This window comes from Sinohyriopsis cumingii, chromosome 4 (assembly GCF_028554795.1).
Source record: "Sinohyriopsis cumingii isolate HCF-2022 chromosome 4, ASM2855479v2, whole genome shotgun sequence".
NCBI lineage: Eukaryota > Metazoa > Mollusca > Bivalvia > Unionida > Unionidae > Sinohyriopsis > Sinohyriopsis cumingii.
The window spans coordinates 103,928,562-103,954,965 of record NC_142964.1 but is presented as its reverse complement, the minus strand read 5'-3'; the positions used below and the strand labels follow the sequence as shown (position 1 = coordinate 103,954,965).

Here is a 26,404-nt window from a genome sequence, read left to right as displayed (position 1 = left end):
ACTAACTCGCTGCTCGATTTGGAAGTCAAGGGCACGACCCAGGCAAATCTGGAAAAGACGTCGATGACACAAAACAAATATTTGTAGCCACGATTGTAGCTGGCCAAATGAGAGACATCGGCTAAATCGGCTTGCCATTGATGATCGATGCCTTCCACTCGGGTGCGACTTCTGGCAAACTTGCGTCGAATGGGTTTGTGTAAAGTGTAGGTAGCTTGTTCTTGTAACCATCGTTGCACTTGAGGTAAACGGAGACTTTTCAGTTGCGTTTTGGCAGCACGATACAATTTTTGAACTCCTGCGTAACCTGCAGGATGGGAGGGATCGTAGTAAATGCTGGCTAAGACTTTTTCCATTTTTTTGTGTTGGTTGGTGTGTTAATAAGACACCCACTCTTGGAGGATGCTACTCTTTTTCTCTTGGGGTATTTTCTTGGATTGCAATGCTTTGCGTGTGCGGCCAGCAATAGGTGTCGAAGAGGAGAAGGATGTCTGAGCGGGGGATATCGGTTCTTGTTTCACTTCTGTCTTCACTTCTGTCTTCACTTTCTTTTTCTCTTGTGAGGAAGAAGGGGTGGCCATCATCTTTTTAATCCATCCAATTCTGGAGGTAGGTGGTGTTGTTAACTTGCGTACTTTTTCTGGTGGAGTTTGAAACCCTTCCTCTTCTTCTCCTTTTTCTGTCTTGGTCACGGGTACTGGTGGTACTGGTACTGGTACTGGTGATGGTGCTGGACTTTTCATCAAGGTCTTAAAATCTTTCAGAGTGGGTAGAGCTGTTTCGTCTAAAGCTTTCTGGTGAAAGAGTTGCAGTCGTTGCAAGAGTTGACCGTACTTTTGCGATTTTTCTGTTTCGGACAAATCTTGGCGATCCATCAAGGACTGCAATTCGTGTTGTAACTGGGACATCTCGCTCAAATGGGGATTGGGAGGTAATTGCGGGGTGTGTTGTTCTTGCCACCGATGGTATTCCATCCATCGTTTGTAAGGCACTAAAGCTAGTTTTCGTCCTTCCATGGGGTTGTCAGGGGTCAATTCTGAGATCTTGGGACTTCCGAGACCTTTTTATCTTGCTCCCACCAGTCCTCCCAACATGGTTCCCAAGACTCCTTTCAGTATGGGGCCTAACAAGAGAGGTAAAATACCTCCACGTTGCACTAACATCTTCTTTTTTTGACGAATGGGAATTTTCTTTTGAACCATTTGGCGAAGAACGTGACGATGTTTGCCTAAACATTGTTTCTGGTGTTTGGACAAAGGGATAGTGCCTTTCAAAACGTTCAAACAACATTCGCACACGGTATCGATGACCTCTTTGGAGGCTGTTTGAATGAGTTTTTTTCGTAGGGGTGGAGAAGCTTTGGACAGGACAGATAACATGTCCCCATGTTTGGCTAAACGTGGTGGCAGTCCTTTCCTTTTCTTTCCTTGGGGTTTTCTGGAGGGTGACATCTTTGAGTCTTCAGGAGCACCAAAAAACACTGATACCCGACTTGGTCACAGGCCTTTTTTATACTGGAACGCGTCGCCACTGATTGTCTTTACGTCGTATTAGTTTGAGGACAGGCATGACACGTCGTGCAGGGGTACGTAACGGACTAAATCGAGCCAGTTCTTGCTTGGACAAATCCAGTAAACTTTGTAACATGCCCGATCTTTCTTGAACTTTGATTTTGGGAGAAGGTACTTTGTGAGCAGCAGCCACTGCCACTAAATTGGAAGGTCCTGCCACTGGGGAAGTTCTTTTGGGGGTCATCAACGGAGAAGTTCTTGGTGTGATCAACGTCTCCAAGTACTCTTCAGTTCTGGGTGTCATTAACGGAGAAGTGGACAAACGTGAAGCTGCCGGAGACGCAGTCACTGCCGTGGCAGGTCGTGGTTTGCGAGTGTAAGGTTGCGTCCTGGCCGAAGTGCCTCTCTTGCGACTAGTTTTCTGTGGACTTTTCTTTTTCTGGGGGCTTCTTTTCTTTTTCCGGGGTGGTGGTGGTGTCTGGTCAGAGGAGGGTCCTGCCACTGGAGAAGTTATCCTTGGGGACCTGGTCTTTTTCTTCTTCTTGGAGCTTCGTTGGACTTTTGTCTTGGGTATAACTTTGGGGGCATTAGGATCCCATCTTAAGAGTGAGCGAATGATGACCCCTCCTAGAGTACCGCTCCCTCCAGGTTTCAAAATTATTTGTTTTTTGGTTTGAGTGTCGATGCGGGGATCGGCCAGTAGGACCAAAGCGACTTTGTTTCGATCGAAAAAGCGTTTGGTTTGATGAGGAATCTGAATGATTCCTTGGAGTAATTGACGTGCCGTCACCGTGAACCATCGTAAGACTTCTTTGAGACTAGCTTCTAAGACACGAGCTCGTGTTTGTGGATTTTTTTCTCGACTGATGCCATACAAGGCACGAATCAATTTGACGGGAAGATGCGACTGAAGGGACGTCATTTTCGCACTATGTGAGACAGACGAAAAAGGGTCTGAGGTTTTTATAGATTTTTTTATGGGGAGTGAAATGAAGTCGAGGACGGAGACGTGTACAGGACAGGCCCTCCGTCTTGGCACCAGTGGTGAAACAAGTGGGTACGAAATCGCAAATCCTCGGGAGTCGTAGGTTTCAAATCGACGAGTAAATAGGCGTGTGGCGTTTGAGTGGCATCGTCGTACGCCTGAGTCAGCCAAGGCGTTCCTAACTGTTTGGCTAAGACTTGCACTTGCGATTTATCTCGAGGGCTTTTAAACAAGACCACGTAATGCGCATTGAGACTGATGGTGCGATGGGTTTTACTTTGTTGAAACAAATTTTGGGTGATGTAAACGACACTGGCATTACGGTGATGCCCTTTGCGCGTGAACCACAGTTTAATTTCTTCTTCGTCTTCTCCTAACATGTCGTCGAAAATGACCAAATGGGTTAGACGGGAGTCAGAGACGATGCCGTCGTCTTCTTTAGGAATGCCTTCCACAAACACGACGGAATCGCCTTGACTTTCTCGCAAGAGGCTGTACGCCGATTGCCACTCTTTGTAACACCACACAATTCGTTGAGGGGGTCGATCGATCAAATGATGTTTATGTTCGATCAAACGTTTGACGAATTCGGTTTTGCCTGAACCGCTAGGTCCAGCAATGAGCATGTTAAAGGGATGGCGAAGATACAAAGCCTCCCAACTGGCACGATCTAAGTGTTCGTCGATGACTTTGACAGTAGAGGAAGAGGGAGCAGAGACAGCAGAGGTAGCCATGGTGTGAGAAATGTCACTTGTGACACGAAAAACAAACAAGACAAGAGTTTATATACTTTTTCAGAACACGTTTATTGAATGTTTCAAACATAAATACGAAAGACAAAAATGCATAAAAGCCAAAGGCTTAAGTACAAGAATAAAAGGCACATGATAACCATGAACGTGGAATAAACACAAGTGTCTGTACAACATGTTTTGGGTAAAGTTCTAACCAGTTCTATAGTAGGGGTAAGGTCACACAATTGTCCTCCCGAAAGGGTCTTTCAGGCCTGTCCACGACAGTCCTGTCCTGGGTGACGGGTTCTTCTGGCACCGTCACTAACACAGGTTGAAAAGTAACTTTTTTCCTTGAATAACTCTCGTGCATACTAGGCCACCTCTTGTGTCCAAGCCTCAAAACCCTGGTCTCGGTGATGTCCAACATTTGACTCCTAACCAATCTGGTTTCTTCTTCGTCAACGACATGGTAAGTTACTTCAATGAACAATGAACTATCGATCTTGCCTAGGGTTCCTTTTCATATACAGACCAATACGGACGTGACCGTACGGTAAGGTGAATAGATTGGGAAGTCGCACTCGCTTCTGGTATACAATTTGATAGACTTTTTCCAAGGGTCGACTGACGATGTGGTGAGTGGGTAAACGTACAATCTTGTTCGGTTGATAGGTGGTCACTTTAAAGTTTCCATCCTCTCCCGATTGCAAGGCTTCTTTCAATACCCCAAAGTTGACCACTCGACTGGTACGATGATTCAGAGTCAGTCCTTTCACTTTGCACGTCGTGTGCACTTCTCCTTGTTTGTCCCGGTATTCGTAGCCGTAATTTTTGGGACCACCACTGACGAAACTTAGAATCTTGTCGTCGGGATGCTCGTCTGTCCAGGCTCCTAAACGGTCTCCTTCGATGTCAGGGTGCTGTTGAATCGGGTGATGGATGTAAATGCAACTGTCCGTGTCAAAGTACAGGACGCGTTCTTCTAACAGTTCTAAAGCTTCGTACAATTTTAAGCGAGCATGAGCTGTCACGTAAGCCGCAATGATGACATTTCTAAAAGGGTCGTCTTGTACAAAGTCCAGATCTTCTTCGTAATTGATCAAGATCAAATCCTCTCGAACGACGTCCACGTGTTTCATGTATTTGGTTTTGTCGTGAATCATCTGGAAGTAGCGGGAAGGTTCTGTCAAATATTCCGTCTTGGGTAAACACGGTCGTTGTGCCATTTTACCCCACAAGCAATTTAACATCACTTTGGCAAACGATCGCCTGCCTTCGTTTTTTTCGATGTGGTCTAAAGAGATGCCTTCTTGTGCGTAGTATTTCTCTTTGAATTGTATTTGGTCTTCGGGAGTGTGACACCAGGAAGGATAGCCGCTGGCTTCTTGTTTCAGTTTCAAAAAGGCATCCACGTAGTCGGCGAAAATGCCTTTCTGAGTAGGGTCACCCTTGTGGTACTGTTGTGTCTTGGGAAAGTGGCAAATTTCGTACACTTCTAACAGTTGGTATCCCATGTCCAGAGCTTTGAACAATTCCACGCTGACCCAGGTTCTCGTCAAGGCACGTTCTTCCTGGCTGTGATGGCAAGGTTGGTCCTGGTTGCACGTTTCGGCACAAGTACGGCACAAGGGAAACATCAGTTTGCCTTGACAATGGTGAGGTAAGACGGGATGGTATAGGTTCGTGGGAGGCAAAACTTTACACTTGATCAAGCCTTCGTATTGTCGAATGTTTTTCAGGTCAATGTGTTCCGTCAACAATTGCGGGTGCCCTACAGGAAAGCGACAATATTTGCACACGTAGGGATACAGCGAACACACGTCCAAGTATTTGATTTCTTCTCCTTTCTCTTCGTCGGCTTGGTACAGCAAACAGGTGGCATTGGTCCTTCCTCCGTACAAACTATCCCTCGGGTTCAGCGGGTCCATGAACTGGTAACTTTCCACGAGGCGTTTAAACTCGGGATCGGTTTTCAAACGGTGATCGTACTCGTGTTCCCACATTTCCACCACTTGGTATCCTTTCTGTTCTAACTTTAGGCGTCGCTGACACGTGTCCTGGTACAAGTCTTCCATGGTTCGTTGCAAAAACTGATTTTTAGTGTCACGGTCAGGGTAACAGACGGGACATCCGTGAAATAAGCAACCGTTAAACTCGTACACGATCTTGGGGTTTTCTAAGTCCCAGCCATCTACCGAATACGTTCCGATGGTCTTTTCGCCTCCTCCGTTGCGGGCATGCTGAATCCATTTGTCTTCCTTGTCGCACAAGTAATGTAACCAACGTAGGGCTTTGACAGAGTATTGACGCTTGACATAGTGGGTCGTTTGAGGACTGATGACAGCCACGGTGTTTTCAGGCATGAATCGTTGGCGGTACACTAAGGAACACGCTTTGGCAATGGTGCAAGCTTCTTTCAAAGGATCGACCCCTCCGTGTTCCATGAACAGTTCTCGAAATTTTCCACAGCAACGTCGTAAAATGTCCACGTCGGAACGACAATACTTTAGCATTTCTTCCTGAAAGTCGAAAGGGTCGGAGGCATGAGCCTGGTACCAAGCGTAGAAAGCTTCTCGTTGTTCGGTACGCATGTTGTCGGGGTCGTAATAGTGAGCCTCAGGCAAATGGGGTAGAACGGCATGTTGATTGGCTTCCGTATTGAAAAAGTGTGGAAAGTACCCTTTAGCCATTTCTGTCATTCCAAACGTTTTAGGCATTCGACTCAAAGGCATGGCCAAGTAACTCATCGAATCTTTAAACTGTACTTGTCCCACTTGCATGAAAATGATTTTGGCTCCGTTCAAAGTGACTTTAGGACGCTCGGTGCCTTGTTCCGCATAGTACCTCAAAAGAAACTGTCCATCGTATCCGGAGAAATTGTGAGCCATCACCGTGGCATGACGATGACAATCTCCGTAACGTTCGATGTCCTCTTGGCTCCACGTCTTGTCGATGGGGTCTAAGACCCATTGTGCAAAATCGGCTAACGTGTTTGGTCCCCGAAAGATTTTTTCACGCCCTCCGGGAATCTTGCTGCAGTGAGGGCAATGACTGAAGATAGGTTCTTGAATGCACTTCTCGCACGCTCGATGAGCCACGCAGAAATTAGGAATGTGAATGCCGGTCTCTTGCATACATTCGAAATCGAAAAAGATGAAATTGCCTTTCTTCTTGTGACCGTCCTCTTTCTCTGGTGGGGGTTGGTATTTTTGCACGTAGCATTGGTGTTCCAAGTCCACGATGCGGTGACAAATGTGACATTTTTTTTTTCCTGAACATACGTGTGCCTTGGTACTATTGGTACGTATGCCTTGTCTACACGTAGGGCACAATCTCAAGAGTTGACAAGCACATTTCTGCTGTGAACCTTGCGTCTTCAGATGTTGTTGGTAACAGGTAGGACTGACAAACGTGCGCAAACAAGTCGAACAAGGCACTGGTCCTTCGCTCAGACAGGGTGGAGAGGCCAAACATCCTGGGCATTTTATTCCACAATGCTTGTGTTGCTCTCGATTGTTATAACCATAGTCACATTTCTCACAATAATAACCGTATCCCAGGAATCCAGTGATACTGGTAATGGTATCGAAATGGTCATCGTGATGATAGACATGAATGTATTTTCCGTCCTTAAAATCTTGGCCTCGAAACAACAGAGTTCCACGCATTTCTTGAGGGTGCACTTTCAAGGTGTAGCGTGGAGCTAGGGCATCTTGCAATTTTTGCATCTCAGGAATGCCACAGGGTGTGTCTTTGGACAGTCCGGCTTGTTGTAACAGGAGTTCTGCTTCGTTTCGTTGTTTGGCTCGATCGCATCGTTGAATAGTTTTCCAGGTTCTTTTCCATTCTACCGTGTCGTTCTTGTTGGCATAGGTTAGTCCCACCACGATGGCACGGGCTAAACACATCTGGTCTTGAGGGTTGTTAATTCGGACGAGACTCTTTTTGGTGTTGCGAAGGTCGTCCACCAATAACATCTTTTTGCATCCAGTTCCTTGAGGAGGAGAGACGTGGGCCATTTTCAGTGTGGCTTTACCATCGGTGATGTCAAACTGGTCATTAGATTGTTGCACCTGTTGTATCTTGTCCATGACTTTGGAAGGGGTCAGTTCTGCGGGTCTGCTAAACTCGATCCAAACAGGGGATTTCAAACCGTCGTGATCTATGGATAGTGTCAAGCGATCGTCTTCTTTGGCTTGACATTGTCGCTTGAGTGCGGTGAGCAAAGAATCCCACATCTCGGTGATGAACCCTTCTGCTTTCTCCAAGGGTACGTCGGCCTTGAAATCTTTAAACTTCACCGTGTAGGTGTAAGCCGTGGTTCTAAATTTTCTAGAGGAGCGCTTTTCCGTCTCTCGAATGGAATAGTACTTTTCAGGGTTGACTAAGGGTGGTGAACTTGGTTTAGAGGGTTCGGATTCTGGTTCACTCATGTCCTCTTCAAAATCACTGGCATGAATTTGTGCCAAGATTTCAGCCCTGGTACGAGGCGATAGATCACGTTTCTGCCTCTTACTTTCTTCTTCTTCTTCTTTCTTCTCGAATGAATGGGATCGTTTCATCTTGAGTGCAAAACGTCAAATGACTCAAGTTTAAACACCATAGACTAATTTATAGTCTTGGCAAACCAGCGTATATAAAAAGGGTGTGTGTCTTGTCCTTTCACTATTCATTTCACTCTCAAGCCGAGCACAACGATGGAAGAGACTACCCAGATGGAACGTTTCGTCAGAGCTTTGCGAGGGGTCATTAGAAAATTCTCTTCAGACCAGCCGACGGACTACTCTCCTTCCTTTCGAGATAAAAGTCAAGATACTTGCTATATCTGTCAGAAGAAAGGGCATTGGTCTTCAGAGTGTCCAGACCGTCAAAAAAAAAAACAGGGGCTAAAAAAGACAAAAGTCAAGATACCTGTTATTATTGTAAAGAAAAAGGACATTGGTCTCCAGATTGCCCAAAAAAGAAACAAGAGGAGTCAGAAGAAAAGAAGGATTCTTCAGAAGAAGAGAGGGATTCTTCGAAAGAAGAGAGGGATTCTTCAGAGGAAGAAGAGGAAGAAAGAAGACAATTCTATTTAAAAGAGGAAAAGAAACAGGAGAAGAAAAGAAGAAAGGAAGAAAATGAGGAAAAAACGGTGAAGAAATTGAAAAAACAGAGAGACTAAATAAGGAGAAAGAAGAAGTGTAAGAACTTTTTAAAGTGTTCTGTGGTGAATTGTGAATTGGATTGTAAAAAATGGATAAAAGAATACATGAATGATATAAGGTAAGTGTCTTTGAGTTTTGATTTTAAAATAAGAAGCTACACTCAAGCACTCATACACAGACACGTACTATAAGGGTAAAATGGGTGGGGTTTATTTTTGAGTTATTGGCAAATTGAAATTGTATTTCTTTTCGAGAAATGTGGGTGGCCCTGAAAAGGGCCTTTTTTCTTTATGGTGTAGGAGTGAGTTTAACCAATCAACTTTAACTGCCTTAAGCCTTTGCCACGGCCAAGGCCTACTTCTGATGATTGGGTTGAAATCACTAAGGGTGGTACGACAGGCTTAGTCACAGGGTTGGCGTGTTTAGCTCGGGAAGGTCGTATTCTCTTCGGTCGTGATAAAGAAGTCTGATACATTTGTTTCAGACTTCTTAACTCCGCTAAAATGTCCAACAGTACCGTAGCCGTTTGATTTTCACCCTCTTGTTTCTTTGCTGCTACTTCTTCTTGCTGTTGTTGCTGTTGTTTTTTTCTTACCTCTTCTTGTTGCTGTTGCTGTTGCTGTAGGAGAAAAGCTTGTTCCGCTTCCTTTTGTCGTTGCATAAATTTCTCCAGTTCTTCTTTCTGTCTCTGTCTAAAATTCTCCACTTGCGGTAATGAAGAAGGTAACGAAGGTTCCGGAACAAATTCTTGCGAGGTAAGAAAATCCACAAAATCCCAATGTACCTCTTCTGAAAGTAAGTCCGGGTTCCCTTGGGCAGTCTCCCCTGCTGGTGCACCCCAATGGATCGTTTTCTGAGTTTCCGTCATGTTGAATCACTGTCGCATAGATTGACTGCACACAAGCGCTAACGAATCTATATAGACCACGTGACGTCACAGACTGCTCTCTTCGGATTGGATGCGAGCTGACTGAATTTTGTAACGCGTGTTCGGATTGGTGAATGAATTCAATCCGTTTCAATCCTTCCTGTACCTATAAATAAGCGCAGTTCACTGCATTGATTCACTTGTTCTCGTCGCTTCAAGATGTGGACCGATGTGCAATCTTCTACGCTTGTGTCTTCCATGATGTTTAGGACGGACATGCTCATGTATGTCCGATCCAAGTGGACCATTGTCCACAGGACAAACACCAGCCTGTGGATACGTAGGATCTACGTTGAAAGACAAGGATGCCTGAAAAGAGTGCTGATTTACGGACCAACAGTGAGACGTAGCCTAAGGACAAGAAGAAGACCAATGCGGTACCATTTATGTTAATGAATACATTAACATAAACCCAAAGGCCCTTTTCAGGGCCAGCCATATTTCTCGAAAAGAGATAGCCTTTCCATTGCCTACCCCTTTTTTAAATTTAAATTTAAATTTAAATTTAAATTTAAAAAAAAAATCCCAAAAGCCCGAACTCTATTCCCCATGTTAATTTCCCCTTGTCGCTAGACAGACCCACACTATAGTTCCATGTTAAATTCCCCTTGTCGCTAGAGTGACCCACGATTTATTCCCATGTTAATTTCCCTTGTCGCTAATCTGACCCACGATTTTTCGCCATGTTAAATTTCCATTGTCGCTAATCTGACCCAGGGGTCTCTGTAATGCTAATTCCCATTGTCGCTAATCTATCCCCATTTACTACTTATAATTTTTCATACACAATTATTATTTGTTGTATGGTCGAAGTTTTATTAATAGGTAAATTCAATGTAGGAGGATGAAAAAAAAGGAAAAATACAAAACGGATCAAGCAAGATACAAAACCAATAACACAAAATACAAAACGGAATAATAATGTATATAAAATAAATAACACAAAGTCGCCACCATTAATTTTAGTTTAACCTTTGAATCCCAAACAGATAGCATAAGTCTCATTGTGATCTTTACAATGGATACATATCTTGTTTGCCCAAAATAACATTTTCACCAAAATTTGAATAGTTTTCTTGAAAACAGACTGTAATAGATGATCTCTTTCGAACTTGAGCACCTATTATACAGATCATATAATAGCTGATATCTAATTCGCTATTTTTCTGCTTGAGCCAGACATGTGCTATTTCTATGAAAGTCCATCTAATTTTGTCATCATGTGTTACCAGCACACAGTACCTGCTCCACAGCTAAAATAAATATGTATGCTTTTAGATTACACTGGACAACAAATTTTTACAAAAGTCATGTTACTGAAATAAAATTAGTCAATTCTTATCAATTTTTATGTGCTGAACACGAATATGACAGTCAAATTGCAAAATTGGCTCTAGTTTTTTTTGTAATCTGCAAGAAATTAATGTTTACATAACGAAATGCATTCCAATAGTAAAAGGTCAACTGTAATAGCCTACCTATAAAAAATCAAGTCATTGACTACATCTTAGATTTCTTCGCCTGTCTCTTGTACAGCTGTTCGGGAGCATCTCTGAGGAGTGTCCAGCAGTAGTCAGCCAGCATTGTAGTGGACCATTTTCCCTGGTATCTTTGTTCCATTGTTGCGATATCTTGATGAAAACGTTCGCCGTGTTCATCACTAACAATACCACAGTTGCTAGGAAAGAAATCCAAATGGGAATGAAGGAAGTGAATCTTTAGAGACATATTGCAGCCAAGTTTCTTATACTTCATCAACATGTCTTCTACTAGTTCCTTATAGTTTTCTGCCCTAACATTTCCGAGGAAGTTTGTAGAAACTAGGCGAAAAGCATTCCATGCTTGTTTCGCGTCACCTTCCAGCAAGTTGTTGAACCGGTCATCTTTGAAAAGCTCTCGAATCTGAGGACCCACAAAAACTCCCTCTTTAATCTTTGCTTCGCTGAGTCGAGGGAATTTTTCATGCAGGTATCGGAATGCTGGCAAAGTCCGGTCAATGGCTTTCACGAAGTTCTTCATCAAACCTAGTTTGATGTGAAGGGGTGGTAGCAAGATTTTCTGAGCCTCAACCAGAGCTGGGTGTTGGATATTCTTCTCTCCAATGGCTACATTCTGCCTGTGAGTCCATTCCTTCCTCATGTAGTGCATTTCCCTTGCTCGGCTATCCCACTCGCATAAGAAACACATGTATTTTGTATATCCTTGCTGCAGTCCCATTAAAAGGGCAACTACCTTCAAATCACCACAGAGGTGCCAGCTGTACTTGTTATACTCAATGGAATTCAGTAGCTGCCTTAAGTTATCGTATGTCTCTTTCATGTGGACAGCATACGCTACTGGAATAGATGGAAGAATGTTTCCATTGTGCAAAAGCACAGCCTTGAGACTCAGTTTCGAAGAGTCCACAAATAGTCTCCATTCTTGTGGGTCATGAGTGATTTTTAAAGCATTCATGAGGCCCTCAATATCGGAACAGAATATCAGATTACTTTCCTTTCTGAAGAAAGGCTCCAATTGCTGGTGGCGCTTTCGATATGCAGTAATTGTGACATCTTCTTCTAGAAGATTCCATTGTTGGAGTCTTGATCCTAGCAATTCTGCCTTGTTCTTTGATAAGTCCAAATCACGAATCAGGTCATTTAGTTCTTCCTGTGTTATTCTGTGTGGGGTTGATGATGCACCACAGTGAAAATCTGGATCACTGCATGCTGATGGACCAGGAGAAGAACAGGTCGACTCACCTTTGTCTTCGTCAGATGAATCAAGAGAATATTCTGCTGGAGGTTCTGGAATAGGAAGTCCCTCACCATGTGGAACTGGTCTCAATGCAGACGGAATGTTTGGGTAGACTATTCTCGACTTCTTTCGCTTCGTTATTCCGCCGGAAAGAGGAGGAACCAAGCAGAAGTAACAGTCATTTAGGTGGTTGCTTGGCTCTCTCCACACCATTGGGACTGCAAACGGCATTGATGACCTTTTGCAATTCAACCACTGTGAAAGCTGTGTTGTACATGTAGCACAGCATATATGCGGAGCCCAAGGCTTGTCTTGGTCACCAACCTTGCATCCGAAGTAAAGATGATATGCCTTCTTCACTTGAGAATTGATACTTTTCTTCTGGTTGGCAAATGTCACTTCCCCACAAATATAGCAAAAATTGTCCGCGGTATTAACACACTTTCGAGGCATTACTGTTCTTTATTGTACGTAAATGGATAAAATAATAAGTTTTATGTAACAGTAGCTTGAACTGTCTCGCACAACGTCTAAAATATTTTAAATGCTGAACCTATCTGATTGGGCTTTATATAGTACACTGCTTACGTCAGCTTCAGCAGCCGCCTGGCATTAGTATAATAATCCTACACATGTATAGTACACTGCTGACGTCAACTTACTTCAGCAGCCGCATGGCATTAGTATTGCATTGCATCAGAAAATGATGCAATCAACTGTGGATGATGTGAGCATGATGGTATTATGCAATGTTACATCATTATTCCGGATGTTGCTGCAGTCCTACTGGAGAAATTTACACAGTGAAACATAGAAAATGAGGTATATGAATATCTTCAAAACGAGAGCCAATACAAATTTTTCACGGTTATATTCGTGTTCGGCACACCAAAATACTACAGATTAGGGCCTTTTCAAGTCAGTAATGATTTCACTGTTGACCAGTGTTATCAGCAGATATAGGCTATAAAAAAAAAAAAACAAGATGTACCCTTTATTTTTTTCCAAGCCTATTACCAATGAAAAATATATTTTGAAAGCTGTATTTTTCCTTCCTTTTCATCACCCCTCCTCCGCGTATCTCAGTCTCTCTGGCTCTGTCTGTCTGTCTCTCTCTCAATCTCTGTCTGTCTGTTTGTATGTCTCTCAAGTAGTTGGAGTTTGTATTAAAATAAGAGTCTCTCGAACTGATAGATATTCTAATGTGGAATAAAAATTCTAGTCAAGACTATTCATTTAGGAGGAATAGAAGTAAGAATATTTTCAAAATGGTTTCCATGGTGGCCATATGAGTTGTTAGATAGGCACCACTGTCCTTTTAGGAGCAGCTATATACCATCAGAATTCTTCTACTTAAAACTAATTTTGATTTGACTTTCCATCTAGGTGGAGCTGCTATAACAATATTATCAGGAAAGGCGCTATAGTGAACTTACTTGCTGTGTGATGGTACAGTTTTGACCATATAGACACCATTCAAAGTGTTCCAGTGAAAAGCCCATATTGAAACAACTTTCTCTTCAGGAGGAGTGGCGATAACAAGATTTTCAAATTCGATGATGTGGTGTTTATATTGGATATCAGATAAGTACCATTTGCATTTAGGAGCAACTAGACATCATAAAAAGTCTTTTAGTGGAATCTTTTGGTGATATGATCATCTATTCAGATGAGTTGGGATATGAATATTTTCAAGATGGTCATTGTGATGGTGATACTGAACGTCTCGCAGGCACCATTTCTTTTAGGACCAACTATGCATCATAACAAGTTGTCCGTGAAAACCCAATGCCGATGACTTTCCCTTGAGAAGGAGTAGCAATTAAAAATTGTTAAGATGGCGGCCGCGTTGTTCATATTGGATACAAGTGCCACACCGTACTCATTGAGAGACAACAATAGATGTGTCATGAAAGTTTTTAGTGAAAATTCATGTTAATTTATATTCCATCCAGAAAGAGCAGCGATACCATGGTTTTCAAGATGGCCACTTGTGACATCCAATCTGTTGAGTGCAAACGGACAGACCACAGATCATTCTGCAAACTCTCCTGGACTACTTCAGAACTGATTCATTAAAGGTCAGAAATACACACTTGTTGTGGATGGAATTACCCGTTTGATGGTCACACTTAGCTATTTTGATTTGACTGGATAAGTATGAACTTTATTTTATTACTTGGAGCTCCATTTAGCATTCATAATCAAATTTCGTTGCGTAAATTCTCTCTCAATCAACATTACACACACACACACACACACACACACACACACACACACACACACCTACCCGCGCGAGCATATGTGTTATATGTCTCTGCTTGCATACCCTAACCGTAAGGTATACATATGTCGAAATTTAAATCAGTAAAATCCCAGAGCGGTCGAAATTTGACCAACTTACCCTCAGGGTTGTATTGAATCTTTTTGAATATATGCACCAAGAGTCTTGCAACCAAAAAAACAAAAAAAATTTGTAAAAAATTCTGTACACAATCTTAAGATTCAACACGGAGATGTGGTGTTTATAGTTTTAAGTATTATTGTTTCAAGATTTTTGCGATCGCACATTTATGAGCGTAAACAGGTTACTTCCGTTTTTTTTTTTCCGCGGGATATTTTATAGAACCACGACGGGCGAATCGTTCCTTCGTCTAGAGTAATATTTGTAAAAATGCATGCATATTTTTAGTTTGAGTGTTGGTTTGAAGTCCAAGGCCTATTTATTATTTTAATACTATTTAATATGGAATCCAAATTAAACATGATCGTCAAAATACTGTTGAAACTGTCAATGAAAGATTCGCCAACCCCCAAGTATATGAGACTGACGCGAGCTTAATGTTGAAAATAGCACGAACCTGAAGGAAAACAAAAATCATACTGAGTGACAAAATTACCCCATGACCTGTTCTGACATAAAATCTTGTCAATCATACTATAAAAAAATGCTAATAGAATGATAGGCAGGGTAATATCTCACAACTCGTCATGGGGTAATCTTAGTCCTACAACGTAAGACGTATGTCATAATAATGTTTGGTGCTACGTCTTACTGCTTAAATAACGACATTGCGTAGCATGCTCCAAAGTCGACTACCAGGAGAATGAGCGGTAACATTTTCAGGAACATCTCGCACTTTACAGCCCATATCAACAACTTTTCACAAATTTAAATTTAATTATACTTGCTTATACTTGCTGTCTTGATCCTGATGGAATCAAAATCTGAGAGTAGCAAATGGACGTATTTTCATGTTCCATTCAGCTGGTTGGAATGCGATGGAAACCAGGAATGCCTAAATCTGATTAAGTTGATTTTTTTTTAAAGAAACAAATACAGATATTTTAAAATCAAAGAAAGTGTTTAAATAGTTTCAGTTAAGATATTTATCATCTTTTTAACCAATTTTGGCCTTCTGGGCTTCCACTGCATTCCAACCAGCTATTATATAGGTCAACAGAACTTGAAAACACATCCATTTGCTTGTGTGAGAATTTGAATTTATTCGGAAAAAGACAGAGTAAGTAAAGTCCACCTGAATCAACATTAATTTGTGGAAAAGCTTTGCTGCCAAGTTTGTGAGATATTCTTGAAAAAAATTTCCTCGTTCTGATGTTCCTGAACATCGGAACACACAACATAATGCCATTATTAAGACAGTAAGACATATCACCAACAAATAAATAACATTGTAGGACTGGGGGTAATCTTGTCACTCAGTATTGTATTTCCTTCAGGTTATTGCTCTTATTCAGGTTTAAGCTTGCATCAGTCACCTGTGCCCCCAAGGGCCCAAGGCAGTTTGTGTAATGTACTGTAATAAATTAAAGAAATAAAAGCTTAAAGGATAATAAAAAAACTGCTAAAAACTAAGTCATTTCTTTCATCAGATTATAATTTCTAACCTGTTTTTAATAAATACGCTATCAGGGTCAACATCTTATATTGTAGTACTAGGTTGGCTATGATTTGAATAATGAAATAGGCACATATGTCAGAGAGTGACTAAGCATCATATACCACCCAAAGACTCTTGAAAAGAAAAACAAACCAAAACACCTCAAACTATGTTTTACTGTTGAAATTATTTTTTTCAAAATAACAGAAATCACTGAATTCAGTCATAAACTATCTTGGAAACTCTTAATAGAGAAATATATACCCAGGACAGGAGATGTTATGAAAATATGGATGAACTCCCTTGTAAAGGTGAACAAGGTACCCACCATATCTATTGGAATTGTATGAACATAATGTAATCTATATTGGTGATATGCTTACAGATCAATATGAATTTCCTTGCCTTTCAAGATATAATTACACTGGTCAGACCATTTAGCCCTTTCCATTTAGAAATTGTATTTTATAAATGTAAAGGTGTAAAGACTATTACAAATCACTTAAAAAAGGATGGTAACCCTTTACTTCATAGAGTGTATGGCGCATTTTAGCCAGTTGATATACATGTAACAAAGTTGCACAGGGCAGTATGCTATAAATAGAACACCTGTTACCTATTTGACCCCATACACATAGGCCTGCCTCTTAACTGTTAATCAGTGTAGTATGTTACGTTTAACATAAATTTTAACCATTTTCCATTTTTGGTAAACATCTGTTATGTATAGAAGGATTTAAGAGTAAAACTGATCCTTATATCTCTATAATTTATTTTCATGTAAGATTTTTTTTATTTGCTTTAAAATTTTTGAGAGACCTCATTCATCGTCAAGCCAGTGAAGTATTGTGACCAACCATAATTGACATTTCTCATTTGAAATTTACAAGTTCTTAGTCTATGTCTTTATTCACTAAATCATCTGAATTTGATAATTTATAAAAAAGAATTGTTGCCTCCATCAATATCAGAGCCTTTACCTAAGTTATTGAAGCTTTCATAGTTGGGATTCTAATCATGCTAACTCGAGAAAGTACAGAACGAAACCCATGGCCTACATTTTAGAGAGTGGACAATATGACCCAGCTACTTTATATAGCAGATTACGACTAGATCTTAAACAGTGACCACGTGATCTGATGTAGTGGTCATTCACATCAGTGAATGTAGTATCCTGTAGGGGTTTTCCTGAAAGGTGGTGCTAAAAAAAAAACCAGTTCAAAATGGCTGATGTTTACAGGAGGTGTCGAAAGGTGCTATCATGAGAATGGTATAGAGTCAAAACGTGCCTCATGCGAATCAGGTAGAGGCGTCCAAAAGCTCTTACATGAGGTGAAGGGTTAAACCAACCAGTGAAAATAAATGGAATGAAATTTTCAATTGAAAAATAGATATAAAGTCTGATATATATGCCAAAGTTGTTAAAATAACAAGAAACTCAAAATTACATTGGTTTTAATTTCATGTTAACCCTTTACCTCACACAAGCGTCTTTGGACGCCTCTACTCCATTCGCATGGAAGCGCCTTTTGACGCCTCTGCAAGATTCGCATAGAAGCGCCTTTTGACGCCTGCTGTAAACAGCAGCCATTTTGAGATAGTTTTATTAGCGCCACCTTCGGGGAAAACCCCCCATTACATACTACATTCATTTCTGCGAATGACAATTACGTCAGATCACGTGGTCGCTATTCATGCACTGGTCGATATCTGCTATTTAAAGTAACTGGGTCGTAATCTCCACTCTCCAAAATGGCAGCCGCGGATTTCATTTAGTACGTACGAAGTTTTCACGATTAGAATAACAACCACGAAAGATTCAATAAATTAGGTAAAGGCTCTGATATTAATGTAGGCAGCAATTAGTTTTTATAAATTATCAAATTCAGATGACTTAGTGATATAGACGCACACGAAAACCTTGTAAATTTCGAGTATCGGAAATGGCAACTACGGTTGGTCACGTGGCCTCACTGACATGACGGTGAACGAGTTCTCTCAAGATTTCGAAGCACATAAAAAAATTCTTCTGTGGAAAATAATTACACAGCTATAACAATCGGACATTACTCTTAAATTTTTCCACATATAATATATGTGTACCAAAAATGTAAAATGGTTAAAATTGTTGTTAAACGTAACATACACTAAATTGCTTAACAGTTCACAGGCAGGATTTCATTCAGTACTTACGAAGTTTTCACGAGTAGAATCTCAACCACGAAAGATTCAATAACTTTGGTAAAGGCTATGATATTTATGTAAGCAGCAATTAGTTTTTATTGATTATCAAATTCAGATGACTTAGTGATGTAGACGCAGACGAAAAACGTGTAAATTTCGAGTATGGGAAATGGCAGCTACGGTCGGTCACGCGGCCTTACTGACATGATGGTGAATGAGTTCTCTCTCGATTTTAAAACACATTAAATATTCTTCTGTGAAAAATAATTACACAGCTATAACAATCGGACTTTACTCTTCAATTTTTCCATATATAATAGATGTCTACCTTAAACGTAAAATGGTTAAAACTGCTGTTAAACGTAACACCACTACATTGCTTAACAATTCACAGGCATGCCTATGCGGATGCGGTCTGCTAGGTAACAGGTGTTCTATTTATAGCATGCTGCACTTTGTCACTATGCTCTATGAGGTAAAGGGTTAATCAATACAGTTTTACCAATGAATTCATTTCTGCATAAAATAAAATTGATTCTGATACATGTACTTTTTGTAAAAATGCCCCAGACACAATAACTATTTGCTTTGGGAATATAATGTGATAATCAGGATGTGGAATGATATGTCCCATTGGATTCGGAATAAAATGAACAAAGATATTGGACCAAGTGCAAAAGTTGAGATGGAATATATGAACAACCTTTTTATTTTTGTTTTCTTCTTGCAAAATACTACATCTATAAAGTTACAGCAACTATGAATGACAGGACAGCAGCCAACAAAGCCTTCAACAAGGAGCTGAATACAATGAGGAAGGCAACTATGAATGACAGGACAGCAGTCAACAAAGCCTTCAACAAGGAGCTGAATACAATGAGGAAGGCAACTACTGAAGAAGACTTGGACTTCCTCCATTGCAATGCCCATGTACTTCTTGGACTTGCAAATTCAGCTAATAAAACTCTGAAGAATGTGTTTAGTTCGGCAGTTGGACGTGAGAAGTCCACAAAATTTTCTAATAATAGGAATAATGAAAATTCTGTGTGGCGTCTCATCAGAGAAACCTGTACAGTCATCGGACCAAGAGGTGATGAAAGGTACTCCTGCCGAGATGCATGGCTGGCCTATTGCTCACTACAGGGCTTGAATTCATCAATTCCAGGGTTCAAAGGGAACCGATTTAACATGTTGTTCAGAGCTGCAGCTGCTATCCACTTTCATCAGTCAGACCTTGCAGACTTCCTTGGTAACTACAAAACTGAGAAAAACTGGAAACAGGACGGCATTCTGCATGACATTACATGTGATGACATTGATGCTGCTGTTGTAGCACTTGGGATTATCTTCTTCTGTATCACTCAACCATACTGGCAGCTTTTGGGACGACCAATAGCATATTTTGATTTCTACCAGTACGTCGTTCTTCTATGCAGTTTCCTCAAAATATGGTCTGTACATCCAACTGATGCTTTCACAAGAGACTTTGAGCCTCTCTTCAACATACCTGTTGCTGAAGACAACATATTCTTGTCTTTGATGAACACTTCGAGAGAGATACAGGAGAGAGCAGCATCTATCATTTGCCATCTGTGTGCAGGATTTCTAGAGGTAATATGTATTACTTTTTGAATTTAAATTAATTTTTTCATGTCCGAGTTGTAACAGATCGCAGACTACCATATTTTAATTTTGAAAAAAATCGTTGGAATGCTGATTTTAACAAATTTCTAAAGCGTTATTGAATGCCATGAATATTAATTTTTATTTGTGAATGCTGATTTTAACAAATTTCTCAAGCATTATTGAAAGCCATGAATATGAATTTTTATGTGTACATACACAAAAACTTTTCCTTTCTTTAAACATGATAATATATTTATCAGGTTGTTGAACGTCAGCTTGCAGAGTTCCTGCCAGACAAGCCAGGCAAGTACCATGCAGTTCAAGATGAAGAGTATAGACACAAACTTGCTCACTGTCAGCTGACCAACATGTTCGGGGAGCAGTGCTTTGGAGATTTGGACTTCAGTCTTTTCAAGCACCGGAATGCTTCAGCACATCACATGTCTACACTGAACATGCTGAACAGAAATAAGACAGTGTCTTCTTTTCTGGCTTCCCTGACTGAGGAAGAGGAAAACTTTTTGGTCCAGAAGTCGGCATGCCTGGCAGTCTTTCAGAGCAAAACATCAACAAGAAGAAAAGGATGCAGTGGAAAGGAAGAGACATCAGCTGGAGGAAAAGAAGGCCAAAAAAGAGGCAACACTTCTGAAAAAGCAAGCTCAGGTGACGACAATTCTTGCAACTCTGAAAAACCATGATGGCCCATGCAGGACTGCTGCAGATGTTTGCAGGATGTTGCAGTATTTCAAGATACAAAGAACTGGAAGACTGGGTGCAATCAAGGCTGAACTGCAATACCACAGGGTCATTTTACAAATGAAGTCGCCACTCCTGAAAACTAGTTTGTCCTTCAACCAAATGGTGAAGAACTTGAAGGAGTTCCTAAAGACTGCAACCAATGAAGAGGCAGATGAAATGATAGCAGACCAGCCAGAGGAAGAATGTCAAGAAGCTCCTGATATGCCTTGTCTGAAGGAATGTGACCGTTTTAAGTTTGCTTGAACAGGCATCACAGTAGGTGTGCTGTATGACAGCGATTATTACATCGGAGAGGTGACTGCTGTCAAAACAGAAACTGTAGGGACTGTCAGTTTTTTAGAGCGCTGCATGATCAGAGATGACGCTTATCATTGGCCTGAGGTACCTGATGAGGCAGACGTGAATGCTGAGTATATTTTTATATCAGATTTTGAGATTGGCTCAGCAAATGGCCGTGTTTGGATGGTAAAATATCCAAATATTTTGAAAGAGAGACTACTGGCATTCCAGCAAAACCTGGATAACATATAACATTCGAATAACTTAAGACTTGTTATCCTGATGTGGTGCAAGGTGTAATTTAGAAATTACTTAACATTTTTCTATAAAGTTTTCCTGCTGTATTTGCTTTATTGAGATTTTGATATGGCTTTTTTTGTGCAAAGCTGATTTTCCAAAACAGACATGACATTTTGGTATTGAATTTGTTATATAACATGCTTTTTACATGTCAATAAAATATTGTTATTGGTTGTGCTCTTCTGCAGTGCATATTTTACTTTTTTGTGTGGTTGTATGTTGACATCATGTGAGTTCTGCCCAGCAGGTGGGGAGATGTTTAAAAACAAAATTGCTTTAAATCCTCAGATTATAGAATCATTAGATAGATTACAGCAATCTGAACACAATACACTTTAAATTTTAAAAATTTATAAATAAATGGCCAAGATATTGAATTTTTAATATTTGCGGCTGTATTTGCCGTTGACCAGTTTGGTGAAAATCGTTAATTTTGGGGGTCTGCTACATTGTTATTTCAGAGAATTGAGTTCCCCAAAAAATTGAGCAAAGTCTCTGTATAGAAACTAACAGATCTGGAAAGTTCCAGACTTAAACTGCAATTAGTTTGAATAATATCAGCTACTTAATTTGGCCATTTATGCAATTTGACAAATTTGAAGAAAATCTCGGCATTTTATGAAGAATATTTTTACCCATAACTTTTGAACCAGACGAGGTAGACATATAATCTTTTTTTTTTTGTTCTTTTAGTTTTTATAAAGATCTATCTATTGGTTATAAAATCCACACAGAATTTCTAAGTTGAAATTTTGGCTGCCAGTACATACTATATATAAAATAAAAGAGGATATGCCCAGATTAGATGGGTTGAAAGTTTTTCTTACAGACCACTATAATCTGAAAAAAAGTATTGCAATCAAATTGGGAAAGAAAGAAGCATTTATTTTGATCTGGGGGCACTGGGAACCATTATTCCACCAGTAACTAAGATTGATGTGTTATAATTCTAATGTATGTTTAATATGTTATAATGTACAATGTCTTATGGTATTTGTATTATAAGTTAATAGCAAGCCAAACATATTTCATTGAGTCTAATGTGATGGTAAACAGAAACAAAGGACTCTAATATCACAAAGTCCATGTCACCTTGACTCTATATTTGTATTTGTCTATCTAAAAAAAGTGTGTGCTATATGAATGTGTGCATGTGTGTGACTGTATTAATTTTTCCTACACTACATTTATTGTCCCTTGACAGTGCTCAAAGAAAAATATTTTTAGACACAGGCTCAGTACAGGTAACTTAAAAAGAATCACAAGCCCTGACTGAAATTCTACAAGCCATGACTCCAATATCCATATTCCCAAAATTTCATCATTTTAATATTATTTGTCACACAACATTGCAATTGTTACAACTCAAATATTAATTCAATGATGGGGGAGTTGAAGGCCATGCAAGTGTCATTAGTGTTCATTAGTACACTCACTAGAGACTGGATGGTACTGTTGTATATTGGTACACTCACTAGAGACTGGATGGTACTGTTGTTCATTGGTACACTCACTAGAGACTGGATGGTACTGTTGTTCATTGGTACACTCACTAGAGACTGGATGGTAATGTTGTTCATTAGTACACTCACTAGAGACTGGATGGTACTGTTGTTCATTGGTATACTCACTAGAGACTGGATGGTACTGTTGTTCATTGGTACACTCACTAGAGACTGGATGGTAATGTTGTTCATTAGTACACTCACTAGAGACTGGATGGTACTGTTGTTCATTAGTACACTCACTAGAGACTGGATGGTACTGTTGTTCATTGGTACACTCACAAGAGACTGGATGGTACTGTTGTTCATTGGTACACTCACTAGAGACTGGATGGCACTGTTGTTCATTGGTACACTTAGTAGAGACTGGATGGTACTGTTGTTCATTGGTACACTCACTAGAGACTGGATGGTACTGTTGTTCATTAGTACACTCACTAGAGACAGGATGGCACTGTTATTCATTAGTACACTCACTAGAGACTGGATGGTACTGTTGTTCATTGGTACACTTACTAGAGACTGGATGGCACTGTTGTTCATTGGTACACTCACTAGAGACTGGATGGTACTGTTGTTCATTGGTACACTTACTAGAGACTGGATGGCACTGTTGTTTATTGGTACACTCACTAGAGACTGGATGGTACTGTTGTTCATTAGTACACTCACTAGAGACAGGATGGCACTGTTGTTCATTAGTACACTCACTAGAGACAGGATGGTACTGTTGTTCATTGGTACACTCACTAGAGACTGGATGGTACTGTTGTTCATTAGTACACTCACTAGAGACTGGATGGTACTGTTGTTCATTAGTACACTCACTAGAGACTGGATGGTAATGTTGTTCATTAGTACACTCACTAGAGACTGGATGGTACTGTTGTTCATTAGTACACTCACTAGAGACTGGATGGTACTGTTGTTCATTGGTACACTCACTAGAGACTGGATGGTACTGTTGTTCATTAGTACACTCACTAGAGACTGGATTGTACTGTTGTTCATTGGTACACTCACTAGAGACTGGGTGGTAATGTTGTTCATTAGTACACTCACTAGAGACTGGATGGTACTGTTGTTCATTAGTACACTCACTAGAGACTGGATGGTAATGTTGTTCATTAGTACACTCACTAGAGACTGGATGGTACTGTTGTTCATTAGTACACTCACTAGAGACTGGATGGTACTGTTGTTCATTGGTACACTCACTAGAGACTGGATGGTACTGTTGTTCATTAGTACACTCACTAGAGACTGGATGGTACTGTTGTTCATTGGTACACTCACTAGAGACTGGGTGGTAATGTTGTTCATTAGTACACTCACTAGAGACTGGATGGTACTGTTGTTCATTGGTACACTCACTAGAGACTGGATGGTAATGTTGTTCATTAGTACACTCACTAGAGACTGGATGGTACTGTTGTTCATTAATACACTCACTAGAGACTGGATGGTACTGTTGTTCATTGGTACACTCACTAGAGGCTGGATGGTACTGTTGTTCATTGGTACACTCACTAGAGACAGGATGGCACTGTTATTCATTAGTACACTTACTAGAGACTGGATGGTACTGTTGTTCATTAATACACTCACTAGAGACTGGATGGTACTGTTGTTCATTGGTACACTCACTAGAGGCTGGATGGTACTGTTGTTCATTGGTACACTCACTAGAGGCTGGATGGTACTGTTGTTCATTGGTACACTCACTAGAGACTGGATGGTACTGTTGTTCATTGGTACACTCACTAGAGACAGGATGGCACTGTTGTTCATTAGTACACTCACTAGAGACTGGATGGTAATGTTGTTCATTGGTACACTCACTAGAGACTGGATGGTACTGTTGTTCATTAGTACACTCACTAGAGACTGGATGGTACTGTTGTTCATTAGTACACTTACTAGAGACTGGATGGTACTGTTGTTCATTGGTACACTCACTAGAGACAGGATGGCACTGTTGTTCATTAGTACACTCATTAGAGACTGGATGGTACTGTTGTTCATTAGTACACTCACTAGAGACTGGATGGTACTGTTGTTCATTAGTACACTCACTAGAGACAGGGGCCCCGAGTGGCTGAGTGGTCTAAAGCGCTCTTTGTTATGGATCACTACCATCTCACCTCTGTCTGCGGTGGTTCGAGTCTAAGATTCAGCCAATGTGGATGTGTGAGAAAGCTTGCCAGTAGCATCTCGTGGGTCGGTGGTTCTTTCTGGGGTTTTCCCGGGTTCTTCCTCCACCATTAATACTGGCCGCCATATATAGCCTATCGTGTGCTGAAAAAATGGCGTTAAACCCGACAACAACACTCACTAGAGACTGGATGGTACTGTTGTTCATTGGTACACTTACTAGAGACTAGATGGTACTGTTGTTCATTGGTACACTCACTAGAGACAGGATGGCACTGTTGTTCATTAGTACACTTACTAGAGACTGGATGGTACTGTTGTTCATTAGTACACTTACTAGAGACTGGATGGTACTGTTGTTCATTGGTACACTCACTAGAGACAGGATGGCACTGTTGTTCATTAGTACACTTACTAGAGATTGGATGGTACTGTTGTTCAAACTGCTCTGCTGGATTCTCTGAGCTGGATTCTCTGAGCGAATCCTAGTCAGAACCAAGTTGATGCTTGTCAATATGTTGTTTGCAGTATGTGCAAAGAAGTAATTACCTCTCTCCCACCTTTTATTTTTTTTGCTGGTGTGCTTTAAAAAGTAAAACTCCACCAGTTCTGAAATTTGTTTTTCATTGGGCTTTGATGATGCTATTGATAGCATATTGCTTCTTAACTTGGCTTCAGAAATGAATCACACTTGAAAACTTCTGACAATTGAAATCATCATGCTTTGCGTTTTATGTATGCAGTAAAGTCGACTTCAGAGGAACATTGGTGCTGTTCACAAACTTGTCAAAAACCTGTGGTACATATATCTTAAATATTTTCATTCAAAACAACAATACATAATAACTTTGTTCTCCTACATGCATCTAGCATCTCTTTGATTTACCTATTGGGCTGTTCACATGCTGAGTCTACCTATGCAAATTAGCAGAATGGGCTTTACTCACTGCAGTCTTCAAACACATCTCACTAGCTATTGTCAGCTAATTAAGTAATGTATGAAATGGTGATTTATATCTGACTTCTTTGCCTTTTAATTACCATTATTTAAACTGCGCAAAGGATTGTTTTACATTAACTCCAGTCATGACTGTTTATCGTTTATATATGCTACATGTAACAGGCACATATTAAAAGTTGTGGTTTTTTTGGTATCTATTTTAGAAAATGACTAGAAAATTGTTTTTTCTCAACATGACCATTTTAGGAGGTTTGCGAGTTCAAAATATGTGTTTTTAGGATGACATACTTTGTTACAATGTGATTAGAATGAGATCTCCATGTAGGACAGTGGTTGTGTGTTTATTCCAAAATATTTCATATCAGGCAATTTTTTTATACAATTTCTCTGTACACTTCTGATGTTGTTCATAGTTGCTGCTTAATGGTTGCATTACATTAGCGTAAGCTTGAGTAAGGGACAGATTGATTATTATTCATTAATCTTGAACTTGAAATGTCTTGAACAACACAGTGTCAATTAAACAAGTCAATAAAATAATTTAAAATACTTACTCAAGTGATTGTGCCAAAATCATAATTTTTTAGTCCATATTTCCTATTTGTCTCAACACAAAAAGACAAGTATGATAAGTAGACAATTTCCATAATGGTAAGGGGCATACATGGGGATAAATATTAGAAGTATGATAAG

The 26,404-nt window shown here is 40.3% G+C and overlaps 1 protein-coding gene across 4 annotated transcripts in view; it reads left to right on the top strand.

Annotated features, from left to right (window-relative positions):
• Positions 1-14,645: 14,645 nt before the first annotated feature.
• Positions 14,646-26,404, top strand: part of LOC149801818 (kelch domain-containing protein 1-like) — a 59,955-nt gene continuing 48,196 nt past the window's right edge. Inside the window, exon 1 of one of the 4 annotated variants that reach the window (XM_089956174.1) lies at positions 14,646-14,700. The gene's annotated coding sequence lies outside the window, so the exon portion shown is untranslated. Of the gene's footprint in view, positions 14,710-16,245; positions 16,264-19,720; positions 19,739-26,404 lie in introns of those variants that run through there. The other 3 variants (XM_089956175.1, XM_089956176.1, XM_089956177.1) reach the window with 3 other exon arrangements.